Source organism: Euprymna scolopes, chromosome 7, assembly GCF_053919585.1.
Source record: "Euprymna scolopes isolate OS-2025 chromosome 7, ASM5391958v1, whole genome shotgun sequence".
Classification (NCBI taxonomy): domain Eukaryota; kingdom Metazoa; phylum Mollusca; class Cephalopoda; order Sepiida; family Sepiolidae; genus Euprymna; species Euprymna scolopes.
Genome location: NC_136488.1, coordinates 116251874 through 116271356, shown reverse-complemented (window position 1 = coordinate 116271356; position 19483 = coordinate 116251874). Strand labels below are relative to the sequence as shown.

Genomic DNA, 19483 nt, shown 5'->3' with positions numbered 1-19483 from the left:
CCGAAAATAAAATTACCTCAGTGTAACTCTAGAAGGATTTCTCCTTCACTAACTGAGGGCAGAAAAGATAAAGTATATTGTCAGAGCAGATACTACATTTTGCTCCTAGTTAGAAGTTTTACATAGAAAGAAATAGAAATAATATTTTTAGAAATTCTATAATATTAAAATTTATTAAAAAAAAAAAAAGAAAAGCAGAATATCTGCTAACCGAAATTATCCAGAAAGATTCATAAAAAAATCATATCACATGCAAAATGTACTTTAAGTGTAAGGCCGTAAAATCAAAGTGGACTATGTATGGTAATCAAGGTGGGCAAAGCCTGGCTGCTTCAAAGAGAATGCTATGTATGAAGGCGAAAACCGTTTTCACATTCCTTCTTCTCTAAATTTGATAGAATCTTCATAAGAACAAAAATACTCATGTTTTTTTTGCATTGACATAAAAAATTGTTAATTTAATGATTCAGAATTTTATCAACCAAAAATTCATAATTCAAGTATTTATACCTAAAATCTTAAAGTTAAATTATTTGTATTAGAAACAAAATAAAAAAAATATTAGTTAAGTAGTTCCTTTTTTTTCTTCTTTCCTTTTTGGAGTAAGAGAATTTTACAATTTATCTATAGAATATGAGGAAATTCTTCAGTAAAGTGATCAACACTTCCAAATTAGCAACTGTTGAGGAAGGTACCTTCCTTATCCCCAATAAATGAGCCAACTTGCATTTTTATGCTCTGCTAAAACACAGACGAAATATTAAAAGAAAATTATGTAAAACTCTTAATCAAGAATATAAAAGAATTTGAACAAAATGAAAAACTGCTGAAGTTTCCCTATTTCTAAATAATTATATCATTCTTTTGCAATATTTGCATTCACGTCAGATCTGATTACCTACAGTTTGCTGAGACATCTAAAAAGTAAAAATATTTATTTTAACTTTACAGAAAATTAATTGTTGAATTCCAAACATTGCTTTAAGATGATGCTCTGATAAAAAAAAACATAAAAAAGAAATACATAAAGACTGATGAAATGATAAATGATTAAATACTGGAGTGATAAATTTTATAAATTAAAATGTTATTAAAAATGTATTGACTCATAAGAATAATTAAAGTTTTAGTCTTCCATATCATGAAAACTTTAAAAGTACACTTACTCGTATTTTAAACGACATTGATTTTTGCATCTTGAACTACTTGCAAGTATTAAAAGTTTAAAGAGAATAAAAATGAAACCTTTATAAAAAATAAAATTATGCATGCACACACACATCTGTGTATGTATACATATATGTGTACATATGTATCTATATATGTGTGCATGTATATATCAGTATATTTCGGCAACATTTTTCTCTTATGTATGTTTCGTTGAACAACAGGGATAATTCCTGTTTGTTTTTCTTGCAATCCATTTTTCTTTTTGGCGGGCCAATGTTCGAACATTCTGTTAGAGCGTAAAAAGAAATTTGCCATAGTCGTGAACGTTTTCGACTCCCATGAGTCGTCTTCAGGAGAGTGATGAATTATATAAAGCACATAAAAAGTATATCCTGCCCTACTTTGTTATTGAGCACTCTTGCATTAACCTCGTTAAAACTTCATTGGTTGCTTTACCTCTGGAAAATATTCCCCCAAAATTATATATATATATACACTTGTTTATTATAATTATTGCGTCCTTTAATCTATGGATTTTCGAAGAATTTGCTTTTATCGTCTACATGCTAATTATTGGTAAAGTATTAATTTGAAAATCTAGAACACAATTTAAAGTTGTGTTTGAAGCAACATAGATAAATAGATAGATAAATAGATAGATAGATAGATAGATAGATAACACCTTAACTATTCTAATCTTTTAGTCCATTAATTTTGATGGTGTTTATGTAATAAGAACAATTCTATGTAAAAGAGCAACACGGTTTTAGAATGTCGTCAGCCAAATAATCTCATTAATTGTTTAATTGGATAAAAAGAATAATTTCCACTCCTTAATTGCTTTCATAGAAAAACCAAATGAACGCTGAAAGTAAATTGTCAAAATTAAGGGCAGCGGCATGTAAATGGTCTCATGTATGATTGGCATTTATGTAAACAAGTAAATGGAGCGGTGGTGATATGATAGCAGGCCATCCCTACTTGTTCCGTTGTAAAGAAAGGTAGATAGCAACAGACATTCCTTTTCTTCTACACGGGAACAAAAATGGAAATCTTTTTTTTTTTTTCTGTAATCCGATTGTCAAACTTTGTGACTAAAACTGCAAATCAAACTAAAAGCTCGCCTAAATCCAGTGACCGGCAGCCTGGTTCGTTTATGTCAACAGGCGTCACGCACTTTGTCACCTACATAGCACACCTAGGCGTAGAGCTCATCAATGAGAGGCCCTTCCCAAGAGAAGAGGAACGAACGTAATTCTAATTTTAAGGTGGACAAAGATTATAAAAGACTTAAAAATGTCATCTACCTTTAGTGTAGGTCCTCTTAAACTTGGTCGGATGCTGAAGTGTCACTGGAAACGGCCACTAGCAGGAGAAATAGTATGCAGAAGGCTCTGCTAAACTGAAACCAGACTCAACTATAAGAAACCATTCCGTGTCTTGTCTCTCTCTACCTCAACAGATAGGAAATATGATCCCCAAGCTTAGTTGATAGGGCCCACAACAGCAGAGCCTGATTGGTGCTAACATATAGAAATATTTCCTCCAAGTTGGCAGCAGAGGCCTGTTAGGGTATTGGGGATGTGGGGATGGTGGACTACGGTACCGTGGGGGTGGGGTGGTTATGGCTGTAAGACGCAGCAGCAGAAGATGAGTGAGAAGAAAGAGGAAGAGGAAAAAAGAAAACTTGAAAAGCAATCTAACTGTACAAACCTCATCAGATTATAAAATTATTGATGCTAAAAGGAAGATATGTTTACTTTCATTAAATTCGAGATAATTAACAAAAACTTAATTTTTAATAGCTGTATACTGGTTTAATGGAAGCACAGGACTACAATGCTGGCATTATGAAATAAACGAGACTGAAAAAAAAAATAGAAAAAAGAGGCAGAAAATAGAATAAAAAAACACACACAAAAAAAAACAGTATAGCACTAAATTAAATTTTATGAGTTCAAGCCAGATAAACAAATTTAGAGGAATTCAATGTATGCTTCCTGGTTCTTTCTTTCTTTTTCTTTGAGAAAGAAACATGGAGAGTGAGGGGGGGGGGGCGTTACTGTTTATTCAACAATATTAAATAAAAAAAAACTTACACCAGAATAGGTGTTCTTGAGATACAGCCACTCCATTTGAAATGCAAGGAAAATGCAATTTCAAACATAAGCGTGACAAAGCAACAAAACTGCTATTCCAAACTTAACCAAGGTAGACTGACCAATAAACAATAAACAAAGTTTCTTAAAACAGATGGATTTAAACTGAATTCGCATATTTAGCAGCAAAAGTGATATATTGAAGTGTGACCGCCTGACAGAGAAATCCTTTCGTGAAAATGTGAACGTACAGACAAAATTGTAAATAAAATTGTCTTTAAACTTTATTTCTAACCAGAAATGACTTTCTATTCGTCAGTTTAAAGGCTTCAAATCACTTTTGAGTTGTAAAAAAGGAACAAAGTAATTACTGTGCCGACCATTTAAATCTATTATTAATATTGTGTATTATTTGCATTATTCACACAAGTATTCTCATCTTGGTTGTTATTTTTTCAACCTTTCATTCAATGTAACCTCTGACCTTCTTCAGATGCATGTTTTTGAACTGGGATACCTATATGGAATTTCGAACTGAACAGTTTTATAATCCATAGGAGTAGATTGTTCTCGTTTTGTCAGCTATGACCGCATAGAAGTGTTAAATGATTAAAAATTTTATTTTATTCTTAGTTAGCCTGTAATGAGGATTGAACCTTCAACCACCTGAAGACTGTCGCTTTGAACTAATTGTTATTCATTGTCATCATCAAAAGTTTGACATCTTATTTACATACTGGCATGTGTTGGGTGAATTTTAGAAATTGACTTCCAAACTAACATATCTCTGGCCAGGCCTTTATTCATATCTCTGAAATCTATTTTTATTCATGAAAAAAGAGGCAAAAACTAGAAAAACATACACATACAAACAAAAACTTCCCCTCTTGTTTTCCTTGGTCTCCCCCTGCCAACAGACACTGTTACCTTAACTGTTTTAAATCTAGTAACCCTAGCACTGTCATCCATTCTTTTAATGTGACCAAACCAACCAAGTTTCCTGTTCTCACTATACTCTCCAGATTTAATCTTCCTCTGGTCTTTAAGATTTACATTTAACATCTTCATCTATTGCACCGAACTTGAAAATAACTGCCTAGATGAGAATAACAAAAATAATGTATTATTCGGACCTATCTTAGGTGTTATTTTCACAACGTTTCAGCCAATGTAATCTCAGGCCTTATTTAGGTGCATCTTGTTGAACCCGCAAATCTTTCTGTCAACCTCTGTAATCTGTACGGAATTATGAACGAAACTCTTTATTTAATCTTCAGGGGTAGCTTGCTCTCATTTTATCGTCCATGATTAGGTATAAATCTTTAGAAATTCTTAATTGTATTCTTAATATTCCAGAGTTCAACCAGCTATGCCTGAAGTAAATAGGTTATGTTAAAACGCTGTGAGAATAACATCGAAGATGAGAACAGAGTCCAAATTATCACTCCTCATCTAAAATAGTTCCGAAACATAATTCAAATTATCAATCCCCATCTAAAAATTTTAAAACTATTAAAAAGACTTTTAATAAAAAATGATCGTCATCTATTTACTTAATAGCCATGCAAAATTTAAATGACGCTTTTAAACTATTGATTAGAAAGAAATTTCTGAGTGCTAGAATTTCAAATGTATAATGATTCAGTTAGGCTCCTAAATGAAAGGAAACATGAATTTTCAGATGCGTCCCTGTCATATCAAAGAGCCAAGCTTTTAGATAGTGGGTAAAGTTTTTGCCCTTTCCTTTGTGTCAGTAAAAGCAGACTATTTTGTTTCCATTGTATCGTTGAACTCACCGCTTCTAATTCTCTCACGTTGGATTCATTAGATAGCCATCAACAAATACATTCACAAGAGAAACTCCCCTCACCCCATTCACATGTTTATGCATTATTTCCTTTCTTCAACAAGATACCAATTCAATTCCAAGTACCATTTATCCATAAGAAAAATCCGTTAAAACTATTTAAGGGTTTCAAGTGAGCAAAATAGAAATGTTGTTTTAAGCTCTGATTTTTTTAAGGGCAAAAGGGGTGAGGGACATTTCCTTAAAAAACATGGTGGAACTTATTCACGCGATTATAAACCCTCATTAGAATCTTTCACTCTATAATAAAGAGCAATGTGTATTTATTTGTAAACATATCTGCCCCCATCACACAAAAGTCTGTACAATGAAAGAACACAAATCTATCACCATAATGAGATCTTCCCTCTTTTTTCTTTCTATACCGATTTATACGTTTTTTTTTTGTTTTTTTTAACTTTCCAGTTTGTGACGTTTTCATTCTTTCTTATTTCTTTATATGAGTGACGATTGTTTTTTCAATATCACTCCTGCTCATTTCTTTGATATTCTTAATGTTTATACCTTCTACCTCTTAATATTCAAATGAAGAAAATTAAAAAAGCCAAGTCACTGGTTTTATTTTGTTGTTGTTGTTTAAATCATGAGAAATAGGTCACGGTTTTTATTCAACTCGCAATAGTTCAGTCCTATCCTAATAAATAGAAAAACGCATTAGAAAGACTTACATTAGAAAAGAAATAGCAAGCCAAGCCACTCGTCGTCTGAAATGAATTCGAAAGAAATCCTCTACTCTAAAAAACAAGTCAAAAGTAGGTGTTTTTGTTTTGTTTTTGTAATTTATTTGTATCAGAAATGATAATTATTTTATATTTGAAAAATTAAATTTTTGACATAATTCCATGATTTTGTATGAATATTAGTGCAAGCATGTCAAAGCAATTTTTTTCCAAAAACAATGATGGAAAGTGTACACTAATTCTAAAGAAATCTTTCAATATAAAATCTTTCAATATAAAATCTTTCAATATAAAATCTTTCAATAAAAAATCTTTCAATAAAAAATCTTTCAATATAAAATCTTTCAATATAAAATCTTTCAATATAAAATCTTTCAATATAAAATCTTTCAATATAAAATCTTTCAATATAAAATCTTTCAATATAAAATCTTTCAATATAAAATCTTTCAATATAAAATCTTTCAATATAAAATCTTTCAATAAAAAATCTTTCAATATAAAATCTTTCAATATAAAATCTTTCAATAAAAAATCTTTCAATAAAAAATCTTTCAATATAAAATCTTTCAATATAAAATCTTTCAATATAAAATCTTTCAATATAAAATCTTTCAATATAAAATCTTTCAATATAAAATCTTTCAATATAAAATCTTTCAATATAAAATCTTTCAATATAAAATCTTTCAATATAAAATCTTTCAATATAAAATCTTTCAATATAAAATCTTTCAATATAAAATCTGAGAATATTCTAATTCCTACAAATCACTTTTAAGTAAATCAGTTTATGATGAAATACACGCATGAAGTTATGCATCTCTGTCTGAGCATAAAAATATGCACAAAATATTCAGAGTAAAATTTTCATCTCTATCATCAAACTGACTAAGACTTGCTCTATATCTACTAATTATTATACCAAAGTTGTATAATTCAGCTTTTTTTACTATATATATTTTAATGCCACAAAAATAATCTTTAATTTGGGATTAAGTTATGTTCAATTATTCTACTTAGCCATAATTTGTAATTAAATGAACAAGTCACCTATCAACGAGTCACATGTACGTCATCGGTACGTCTAGTTATATAGGCACGTATAGTCTAAAAGTTTTGAGAAAACAAATTTTGGAGGATCTGCAATGCAACAGATATAAGTGCTAAATAATAATCAATTCTTTTGGAGGTTGAATGTTCAATCCTCAATACAGGAAATAAGAATTACAAATTAATTAGGTCATCTCCATGGATGAACTAAAGGGTTCCATTCAAAATTCTGTACAAATTCCTGAGTTCAGCATACAGATTTTCGAGTTCAATAAGATTCATATGAAGGTCTAAGGTTCATCGGCATAAACAAAATAAAAATAGTAGTCTGAATGATCCAAATAGTAAAAACAATTTATTGTCTTCAAATGAATTCAGAAAACTTATCTATAGACTTTAATTTCATGTTTAAATAAGACATCTACACATATCTTAATTACATTTACTTCTTTGTTATCTCCTGTGTGCAGAGGTGGAATCGAACCCAAGACACCCAATTACAAGACCAGAGTGGTCTTGGCGTCACACCACCATAGAAGTAGACTCGCCCACTCACATAAGAGGCAAGAGCAGACTACTTAAACAAGACATTCATGGCAATAAGAGTTCTCTCAAATATACGTCATCTTGCCGATATGTTACATGGCGTCACCGATATAGGAAACCTGCTACAAACAACGTTGGAATATGGACAAACAAACACAGCAGACATTACTGCAACAGATCCTTGAGCTACAGCAAGAAAACATCGCCCTGCAAAGAGATGGAGGACAGCCGAGCAAGTCACTTACAAGGAGACCTGACAGACCTACTATAGAACCGGATCAAGTGATGGTGACTGGGCAATATTCATCGACTCCTGGAATAGATACAAGGAGATGTGTTGGTTGGTAGAGCCAGCAGCGTTAAGAAACGAACTGAGAATTGCCTGTGCCCCAGAAGTAAGCAGGTTGTTGTTCGACATGGTAGGAGCAGAAATACTGAACTCGTCAGAAGCCTACACAAAGAAGTGTACCGGCAAGAATTCCACTCTGTAAGGCAGAAGAAGGGGGAATCGATTACAGACTTTGTGGAATGACTTCGATCAATCACAAAATTCTGCAACTTTTCAGTGACTTGCTGAATGGGATAGGATGCGGTCGGAAAGGCAGCTACTCCAACGATATGGTAACAGGACAAATGATGGCAGGACTGGCAAACCTGGAGCATCAAAGCAAAGTGCTGTCTGACACTGGAAGAAAAATTCAACAGGCTTGTCAGCCTAGAGACCACGGACAAGTCTACCGCCTATCTCCACAGTAGTGTATACCCTACTACAACGAGCATACAGAGGTCGGGCCACAGGCAGCAGCCTCAGGAGAACCAGACCGTATCAAGCCAGAGAGACACTGAACTCTGTAAATGGTGTGGGAAGAGCTTACTTCCTGAGGGATTAAAAGGGTGAGGAGGCTGCCCAGCAGCAAAGATGAGTTGTCACAATTGCAGCTTGACCGGACATTTAAAAAGGGTCTGGCGAAAACCGAAGCAGGAGTCCAGCAACAGATCTACATCGGGAGTGGTCGGAGCAGAATCCAGAACTCTCACCACCCAAAGACACAAAAAGGGTTGTAACTGGATGATTTGGACAAATAAAAAGGAGAGGTGAAGCCAACCTGACAAAACCAAAGGCCATGCCGCACTTTATTTAGAACAAAAATAAGTTTTGAAGATGTACTCCTGATCCAGCACCAACCCTAACGGTAGAGGTAATTCCAATTCCAGAGGCCCATGTGGAATTTGGGCGCATCTCCATAGGATTGATGTGATCACAGACACTGGGGTACAGACATACTCTAGCAGACCAGGAATTCAAAAAATTCTGAAGTTTCCAGACAAATATCTAGTACTGACCAGTCATCAAATTCGGGAATCACAGAAAACCTACTAAACATAAAAGGCGTGATAGTTGCTAAAATCAGAAAAGGATCACAGGAAACACATCAGATTATATATATATATATATATATATATATAAAAAAATACATTAGATTTCTGCGTGTCGGAGTCAGCCCTAAAATCCCTTGTTCTGGTACCAGAGAACTTTCCAGACCCAACTTCACGGCAGAACATGGCAGCTAGCGACGGCAGAAAGGCACTATGTGGGTGCCCACAAAAAACTAATGTCCCACCTAAGCTAGACAGTATCCCTTTTGCCCCTATGGAAGAAAACAGACCCTGATTGGAACGATGGATGAAGGAGCATTTTGAGTCCAGTACATTCAATGTATGCCCACATCAACGGCTGCAGGCGATGAAAGGAAAACCCATGGGCATCACATTCATCCCGAGGCCCAAACCCTCAGCTGTCCACCTCAATCTTGGTCCCACACCATTGGAAGAAAAGAGTCAAGGAGGGCCTCGACTGAGACGTGACATTGGGCATCATAGAACCTGTACCAGTGGGTACACCTACAATATGGTGCTCCAGAATAGCGGTTGCACCGAAAAAGGATGGGTCACTGAGGTGTATGGTGGACCTACAAAAGCTCAACACCGCTCTTCAATGAGAAACCCATCATACACCGTGTCCTTTCAATCAGGCGTTGCTGGTGCCTGCGAAAACTAGAAAAACCGTCTTGGATGCTATCATAGTCTAACCCTCTCCCCATCAGCGAGAGATGCAACTACCTTCATCACAGAATGGGGTAGATACCGTTATCTTCAGGCACCACAAGGATTCCAAGCATCAGGAGACGCATATACATGCAGGTTCGACAATATCACTGTAAATATTCCTAGGAAAACAAGATGTATTGATGACACGATACTACGGGACGACTATTGAAACATCATTTTGGTATACTATGGAGTACATAAATAACTGCAGCAAAAATAGTATCATATTCAACCCCCAGAAATTTCACTTCGCAGAAAAAGAGGTGGAATTTGCCGGGTTCTTGATAACAGAGGACGGGATAAAACCCACCAAAAGAATGATTGAAGCAATACGGAATTTTCCGACACCAAAAAATATAACTTACATAAGATCCTGGTTTGGAATGGTAAACCAGGTAGCCTACACTTTTTCTCAGGCCAAAGTAATGGTCCTGTTCCGGGTGTTGCTGAAGACAAAAAATCGAAAGTTTTCTACTGGGACAGTACACTCGATCGAATCTGTGAAGAGTTAAAAAGAAGGATCATAGAAGATATCAAGAACGGTATAAGAACCTTCAAAGTGAACAGACCAACTTGTTTGTCAATGGACTTCAGTAGGACAGGCTTGGGATGTTTTCTTTTCCAGAAGCACTGCAACTGTGCCACCGAAGCTGGACCGAAGTGTGGTGAGGACCACTGGAGATTAATCCTGACTGGCTCCCGATTCACTAATGACGCAGAGTCCCAATATGCACCACTTGAAGGAGAAGCATTGGCATTAGTTTACAGACTGGAAGCATGCCGGATGCTCATTTTGGGATGCCCAGAGCTGTTAGGCACCATAAGCCCTTGGTGAAGATCTTCTTGGACAAAACTCTGGAGGACATAAAGAACCCAAGACTGTTCAACTTCAAAGAACTGTCCTTGATGTACAAATTTCGAATAAAGCATCTCCCTGGCAAACTCAATGCAGCACCAAACTGTACATCGAGATGGTTTCCCTAAATCTCGGCATGAACTGCCAGAGACAATTCGCCAGGGGAGTTATATTGCTTGGAAGGGGTGACAATAATGGAAAATAAAATCCTCATACCCGAAAACTATGTGCACATCAGGGTGTCAATGGAATGCTAATAAACAGCAGACAATGGCTGTTTTGGCCAGGACTGGATGCAAGCATTTGTCAGACCCATGTCCAGTGCAAAGTATGCAACGTAATGGCTCTGTCACAACCCAGGGAACTCCTAATGCTGCTCTCGAACCCTGAGTTCCCATTTCAGAAGACGGTGATGGACTTTTTCGATTTACGAGGGAATAACTACCTAGTAAATGCGGATAGATACACCAGATGGGTAGAAGTCACTCTGATGTCATCCGGGAATGCCAAGGCCACGTGTGATGCGCTACAAAATTGGTTCTGCACATACTGAAGAACTGTCAATCGATGGCACACCACCGTTTGACTCCAGTGAATATAACTGGTTCCTAGATAATTGGGGCATAAGGAAACAAACATCATCGGCATATTACCCTCAAAGCAACAGGAGAGAAGAATTGGCCATTAAAACAGCTAAAAAGATATTTATTGATAGCACGGACAGTTGCGGTCACCTATGCCATGACCGGGCAGTTAGGTTCCTACTGACTCATTGTAACATCCCAGTACAAGACCTAAATATGTCTCCAGTGATGATGCTCTATGGTTGCGTGATAAACGACTATCTCCCAGTGCTCCAGGACTGATATCGAATCCATAAATGCTGGAGAGAAATCAGTCATTATAGGGAAACAGTGATGACAAAAAGACACTTATGGAATGAAAAGGAATACAATCTAAAAAGTTACCCACTTCAGGAACTGAAAATTGGGGAAACTATGCAGGTCCAAAACCAAATTGGTCCACACCTGCGCTGATGGGCGAAGACGGAGAGGGTGATGGAAACACTGGGTAACCGGAAGTATAATGTACGCATTGATGGGAGTAACCGAGTAACCCGTCACAATCGCAGATTCTTCCGAAGAATAAACCCAGTGGTAGATACCCCTTGTCACTCGATACCTGAGGGGCTCCCAGGAATGTTGGATACCATAGACAACCTAACAGGGCCCGAAATACCGGGAGAATTGTTCACTACTGATATGGATCAATACCAGCCCAGAACATCTGACACTCTGCCAGAACAGATGGAGGTGGATGCCACAGTATCCCCTGGGATGATGGAGGTTGAGGAGGACCAACCAGTACGTCATAGCAGAAGAGTGATGCAACCACCCAGGAACCTATCCCCACAGACATGGGGCATGTTGCACGACTACCTCAAAACATTGGACCACAACACGAGTATCTTGTGGCCCTGGAAGGGGGAGGGTGTGTAGAGATGGAATCGAACCCAAGATGCCCAGTTACAAGACCGGAGTAGTCTTGGTATCACACCCTCATAGTAGTAGACTTGCCCGCTTACATGAGAGGCAAGAGTGGACTACTTAAACAAGACATTCACAGCAACAGGGTTTTTCTCAAATATACGTTGTCTTGCTGATACATTACACTGTGGAACTCTATTCCAGTAGAAAACATCAAAAACCAAATAATTTCTGTAAAATACTTATTTCTCATTTGTTACTGAAATCATATTGCAACCAATCAAAAGTTCAATTAATTCATTTACACTAGGAGCCGGGTACCTAAGTGAAGACACAAGCACAATTAGCAGTGAAACTAAACTTGCCACCACAAATTCTTATCAGTCCTTTCCATAGCAACTAAACTTCTTGTGGACAAACTCAAATCTAGCCTTAGCTGCTGGTAGACAATACAAACATGCACAAACTCACACACAAATTCACATATACACTGACTAAATAAAAGACAAGCATATGCATAATGCCGTCTAGTTTACTAAACTTGTCTACAGCCACATGCAATCTCAAATGGTAAGCAGTCGAAACAGGCATGTTTGCTCAACTTTTTCTGATAAAATAAAACAACTCTTTCTTCACCCTGAACGTTCTTAGATGCTCTGAACTCTTATTCCCAACTCTTTACTTTTATTATTATTCTAATAAGTTATAAATAAAGTTGCTAGATTTATGTATTGAAAAACTTTGTCACTTTTAATATTGTTCTTTCCACTATACTGTCCTATTTCTATGGTCTCAGTTTAGTTCACCAAATGACATGATTATTTATGAGAAGTAGAGACTAAGAACTGCCATATTGGATTGTCATTACTAATGGCCGCACTAAAGGCTAACCCTTTATTCAATCTATGGTAAGAGGAGAATGCAAATCAATATGCTAACTTTCTTATTCACAAAAAAATCACAGAATTTTCCAATGTTAATGAAATCTTTTGCATTTAATCATTAAATTTAGAAAAATTAAATACGAAACATTTAGAGTCATCTTCCTTTAAATGAACTCCATTGTAAGAATGTTCGTGATTCTTGGAGAAAGAACCAATCACAGGCTGTCTAATGAAACCAGCATGGTTTTAACACATTCTTTGTCTATTTGTCCTGGTGCTTCATAGAAACAAGGCGGTTAAACATTGCTTCAATTGCTACAACAGGTTTGGGAAATTTTTCAGCAACTGAGAAAAACGGTTGTTAACTCAAAGACACTTTCTTCTTGACTCCTATATCATCACAGAAAATACAAAAGAACTCAAGAACTGTTACTTTGGTGAAATATTCACGTCACAAACTAAATCCCACAAATACCAATTATTTGTAACATTTTTCTACTTTGCACATCATATATAAAGTCTTGCAGTTTAAAGTGTTGTGTGCGTTTTTTCTTATCATTGTCACAATTATTTTACCACCTACATTTATAAAATTATTTATGTAATTGGGTAAAATCTCAATAAATGATATATTTTATAAGAAATATGTAAGTTTTAAATATAACATCTAAACTTAAACACCACTCACCACTTTTATGCAAGGAAACAAAATTTTAGACTAAGAAAACCTCACCAGTGTTGAACATTCCTTTCAACCCCCTTCCCCGCCATCCTGCAGCAGACTTAGACCCACCTAGTGATATCAAATGTACGTAGTGCAGGTTTTAGTAATTTTTTAAAATTAATATTAGAAATTCAATCAATGAAAATTAAAAGTAAATTTTTTTTCTTTTTTGTAATTCATGCAAAAACAAAATTAGTAAACTTCAATTTCAGGTTTATTTTTAGGAAATCTAAAAAGAAGTTTTCTTCAAATAAATGAAAAATGATTAGCAATATATTTAATCGTACATATTGTTTTTTTATTGGCTACCGTTACTATAAACCATTTAATTTATAATTTAGGCAAAAAACAATATATAACTCTAATCTATTATTACACTCTTAAAATTGATTGTAATAACAACAGCGCTAAAGAAATAATCTCTAAATTATTCGATATTTATTTGTTTCAAATACTTTATACTAATTCGTCAATTCTATCAACATATTCAATTTTGATTAGTCGCTCATAATGAATTTTCACCAATCAGGAGCCGAGCACCTGTTTGCATTAATGATATAAGCAAGAACCAAAAAACTGTCACCAGCTGAAGCCAGTGAGGGATTAAACTGGCCGCAGAAACCATTTGTTAGTCATAACATAACTACACAGACTTCTCGTGAGCAAACAAAATCTAGCTATACTCGTTTATCTTGACATCTCAGCAAATCACAACCATGGACTAATAAAATATGGCAACAGTTTATAAACAATTTCAACAACTCACACACAAGTCCGCACACATACAAACAAAAACGATACTTGATTTTTTCTCTTAACTAATAACACTTAACTGTTGGCTGTTTTATTCCACTACAACTGAATCAACTATTATTTCTTAAGAGTTTATTTTCATATATACTTTAATGGCACAACTAGATTTTAACTGGCTTTGCCATTAGTGTATATCTCTCGATTTCTCCCAATCTGTGTTCATCCAACTACAATCTAATATTTTTTATATCTTTGTGGAAATTTAAAGAGTGGCTCTCTTTTATCAGTATTGCTTCTGAAATGTTTTATTTTGGCATCTAATTTACATAGTGTTTTGCCTAACATGTATGCGACTTAAATAGTAAAATAATAATCCCTTTACTTTTATATTATCAATAAGAATAAAATAGAAATAAATAAACTTAGTTTTAGTCATACAAAAACTATGTATTAAGATATGTTACAGGTTCAAAATTTTTCAATGAGATTTAAAATAAAATAAACAGTGGTACTGGGTACATTTTAGTTTAAATATACTAGTTTAAAACTGGTACATTTTTTTACAAAGATGTTTGAATAATAACAAATATTCAAAGGTCTTTATTAATTAATAATTGGTTATCCTGACGCTCCGCACTTCTTTGTTTACCTTGGAAGTGACGTCACACAAATCTTATAATACGGATGGCTACAATTGTAAAAATAATGTTTTATTTTTCTTTCATTTTGAGCTCCTTTTTTCTCCCGTTTGTTTTTGTTTTCTACAATTAATAAACCAGTTTACAAGTAAAAAATAATTTTTTTTACTTGTATAGTTTTTTTAACAGGTGCTTATGCAGTTTAATTAACCGTTTTAACATAAGTAACGTGCCGACATTAACCAAGCAGAAGAACTGTTTATTATTTTACACCGCTTCCCACCAAATGTAAACAGGTAATTTTAAAGAATTTTCCGATGGTAGAAAGGAAGCCCCCCTCCCCCCCCCCCAAAAAAAAATCGTGGCCACAAACGTTAAATTATTATAGAAAAGTGATCCCCCACTTTTTAAAACTAACATTTCTTCATATCTTGGAAACTACTCGTTTGCCGTAATTTTAAACGTTATTTTCGTTTTCAGCGACCCCGAAAACCTATAAGAGTGGTAATTTTAAAGGAATTTTCGAGGGTGGAGTAATTCTTCATATTTACCTTTTTTTTAATTGAATTGTTAGGTGAAAGTACAGAATAGTTACAATACACCCTCCATTCCCCATGTTAAATAATAGGTTTCTAAATAATAGCGTTAAAAAATAGATCGGGTCGTAAAGTGCAGGACTGCAGGAGTACCTATAAACGGTAACGCCGGATCGGAAAAAGAGCTCAAAATGAAAATAAAATAAATTCTCTGCTCAAAATAAGAAATGGGGGAAAAAAAAGTTAAACGGGAGAAAAAAAAAAGAGCAAATTATTTTTACAATTGTAGCCATCCGTATTATAAGATTTGTGTGACGTCACTTTCAAGGTAAACAAAGAAGTGCGGAGCGTCAGGATAACCTAATAATTCATAATGACAAATATCAACACAGAACATAATTTGATATGAAACTGAACATTTTAACAATCATATTTTTCATGTATATGTTTGTTCTTTCCTCTTCATAAAGAGAACTGACATTGATTTATTTTCATTTAATTACATTTTGTATATCGTGTGCAGTGTTTAGTAACATAAAAAAAACTTTAGAAACCACCAAATAATGTAAAACTCTTTACTGAGGCTATAAAAGAAATATTCCACAGTTTTTGGATTGGGTTATATTTGAAAAAAAAAAAAAATGTTAAACTGTTCTAATCAGCTGTAATTTGTAATTAACTTACCAAGTAATCCATCTTTTACTAACTTTCAATCTATCATTCTCACCCTCTGCTCTTCTCTTATCCAGTATCTATTACTGTTGCTTCAATCACCGTTTTTCTCTGTTTATTCATAGTCAGAAGTAATAAATAAAGGGACGAATAAACAAAAAATTGGAGTATTCTATTATATAAAGAGCAGTTGTCTGTGTGTCCAATTTTAAGTAAGAAACCACAGAAGACAGATGCACACAATCCTGATATATTCCTTTTCGGCATTCCCAGGACAGAATATAGGTACACTGTTTTAGCAATATTCATTCTTTTGAACAGAAATAGTTAGGGGATGGGGTTAGGGTTAAGGTTAGTGTGTTTCGAGATTTAATGTTATTTAATAAGTTGTTACTTAACATTTTGTAAGAAATTGCCAAGCTTTCAGAAACGCTAATCCTCATCCTTTTCAGGAGGTATTTAGCATTTCTCAAGGTTCAGAAATTTCTTTCCATTAAGTAATGAATTACTACATAACATTTTCTTCAGACTATTATTCTCATCAACATTATTTTTCTTTGGATTATTGTCTTCATTTACAATCTTCTCTTCAGACGACTACCGTCCTTATCAATTTGATTTTACTTCAGAAAGTTGGTAAAAGATATTGAGAGATGGTGAGAAGGAAAAGATTAAAACAAATAACATTGTATACTAGACAAAGAACTCAATGTTGCCTGGGAGCAATAACTTCAGGACTAAAAAGTCAGGTGCATTTCTTATGAGAGAGAGAGAGAGAGAGAGAGAGAGAGAGAGAGAGAGAGAGAGAGAGAGAGAGAGAGAGAGAGAGAGAGAGAGAGAGACAGGGGAGGAGGAGGGGGAAGCGATAGATAGAGAAGGGAATAGAGAGAGAAGTTTTAAATAAAGATGCTGCACAAACTTTTTAATTATTCTATTTGTTATTCTTTCCATCGGGCAACACTGGCTAACCATGCTAACCCATTATAAATAAAAAAGAATATCACCAAGTTTGGTAATATTATATAACATATTATATAACATATAGTTGTAAAAATATAGCAAGCAGAAAGAGACTAATTTTAGATTTGTTTTTCATCATTTTATATTTAACTGACTTTACAAATTAACTTTTTTTCTGGTTTACGCGGCATATTTTTTTCAATATATCAGTGGCCTAGTAAGGTCATGGGAGACAACCGAAGCAGCAAGACTGAAGCTGGCCTGCAGGACTATATATACAAATGTAAGTAAATTTGGGCATATTTTATTGGTTTGAAAATATAGGTCCTTTTTTACTGATTGTCTTAACATTTTAACCATACAATAGTATTATATTCTTCATAAAGCCTGTAAATTTTCATGCAGTTTCGTCCCAAAGAACCAAAGATATGAGTATTTCAATATTCAATTTGGCTACCATTGTGTGTGTGTGCATATATATATATATATATATATATATATATATATATATATATATACTATCTTTGTAGACCATTTTATAAGTTCCAAGTCTCAGCAACTATTGATCAGAATTTAATAAATGAGGGTTCGTTGGAAAGGTAATAGCCTAAATTGTGTAGTGGGCTATGTGACATTTGCCCTTAAAGTCGCACATTAAGAAGATCATCCATCATCCAGAGCCAATTTGGCACTTTTTTACAGCCATAAAATGTTTTAATATTAGTCATTTGTTTTCCTAGTTTTGCACATAGATTACAAAATATCTGGCCTTGATGAAGGGGAGACTAAAATTTGCTGCTATGGTTTCAAATGATCTGAAATAATAGCAAGGGGAGACTTGATTCCAAACATTTCTCATATGTTATATCTCCCCTCTTTTGTTTTCATACGTAAAGTAAATGTCACAGTGTATAAGGATTATTTGATACTGGATTTATTCATAATCATACCCTATTTCAAAAGAGGGGCGATATAATATATGAGAAATATTTGGAATCAAGTCTCCTCTTGCTGTTATTTCAGATCACTGTAAACCATAGCAGCAAGTTTTAGTCTACCCTCTATCAAGGCCAGAGGTTTTGAGAAATATATGAGAATGTTTATTTATTCTTTACTAAACAAAATAAAAACAGTTAAAAAATTTGAAACATTTGTTTTATTACATTTTATTATATACTAATTGACAGCTCTAGTGTTTCTGGAATGAATAAACGCCTTTGTGTACGTCTGCCCCTTCAGCTCTGAACTCCATATTAACTCTATATTAAGATAAAATAAAAAATAATAAAATGTCGCCCTTGCTGTCTATGAATATCTTGTACGAATGCTAACCCGACAATATTATTGTTAAAAACTCCCAATCCAAAATTAATACCATCATTGGATTCTTAGTAAAATTTTACTAAAGTTTTACTTATGTTTGATCTTTATATAGGACTTTATTTTCAATTGTATCACCAAACAGAGGAACAAAAGTACAGAGACATCACAATTATAGATTCCTTACATTTTGGGGCTTCCCTTACATGTTTGCTTCTATGTCCAAAAATGAACTTATTTTAACATGTTTTAATTTAAAAAAAATAGTAATGATGGTGGTGGTGGTGGAATTAATCAATTGATGTAAAATTCGCCAATAGCAATAATATGGAGGCGGTAATGACTGTGAGGATGGTCTCATACAAACAGAATAGATACTACAGTACCATTCTTCCCTCTCCAAAAAATGAGGATAGCCTCATGATGAACGAACATATACTATGCTTCTCCATGTACACATAAAGGAGGAGATAATGTCTAGGAGAATAATGTCATAAAAATAGAATGGATACTATCACGGCCACCGAGAGTAAGAAGAAGGCCTGTTAACTGAAAAATGTCTGCAGGCAATGTAGGTAAGATTTGTCAGACTGTCAGTACTATATGAGGGCCATTTGAAAAAGAGCAATAAAACATTTTTAAAAAGAAAAAGGAACACAGTTCGATTACTACTTAAACTGAACTTTATTCAATATAAAATATAAACATTATCTATGTAAAATTAAGTAATTTTAAAGCAATATACAATTTAATACTGATAAAACTGAATTATGAATTTAGGGAACAAACAATTAAAGAAACATTAAACAAATATTTTTTGGCCTTCGGAACAAGATCAGTGTAGAATCTGTTTTGATGCTACACTTTACCTTTTCTGTCTTCGGTCGGTGGAGGAGAAATCTTTCATGAATGAGATTATTTTTGTTCCTATCCAGAGTGGCCCTTATTGGAAAGCTGGATTTTCTCCACAAGATTATATGTTGAAATATTTGAATATAACTATTACTTAAAATACAGAAATTATATTTAAAGTTTTGGTTTTCTGTTCTATGTCCATTTTTTTCCCCATGTTTTTCATCAAAATGTGTAGCGTATTAGTTGTCTCACAAGCCATCATCGGTGATTGCTC

At 34.2% G+C, this 19483-nt stretch overlaps 1 protein-coding gene across 4 annotated transcripts in view; it reads right to left on the bottom strand.

The window, feature by feature from the left end:
- The window catches only part of LOC145279902 (uncharacterized), a 378849-nt gene that overhangs the window by 238900 nt on the left and 120466 nt on the right, over positions 1-19483 (bottom strand). For 2 of the 4 annotated variants that reach the window (XM_080131441.1, XM_080131444.1), the window contains exon 1: positions 2478-2739. The exons of the other annotated variants lie outside the window; for them this stretch is intronic. The gene's annotated coding sequence lies outside the window, so the exon portion shown is untranslated. Of the gene's footprint in view, positions 1-2477; positions 2740-19483 lie in introns of those variants that run through there. 4 annotated transcript variants of the gene reach the window in all.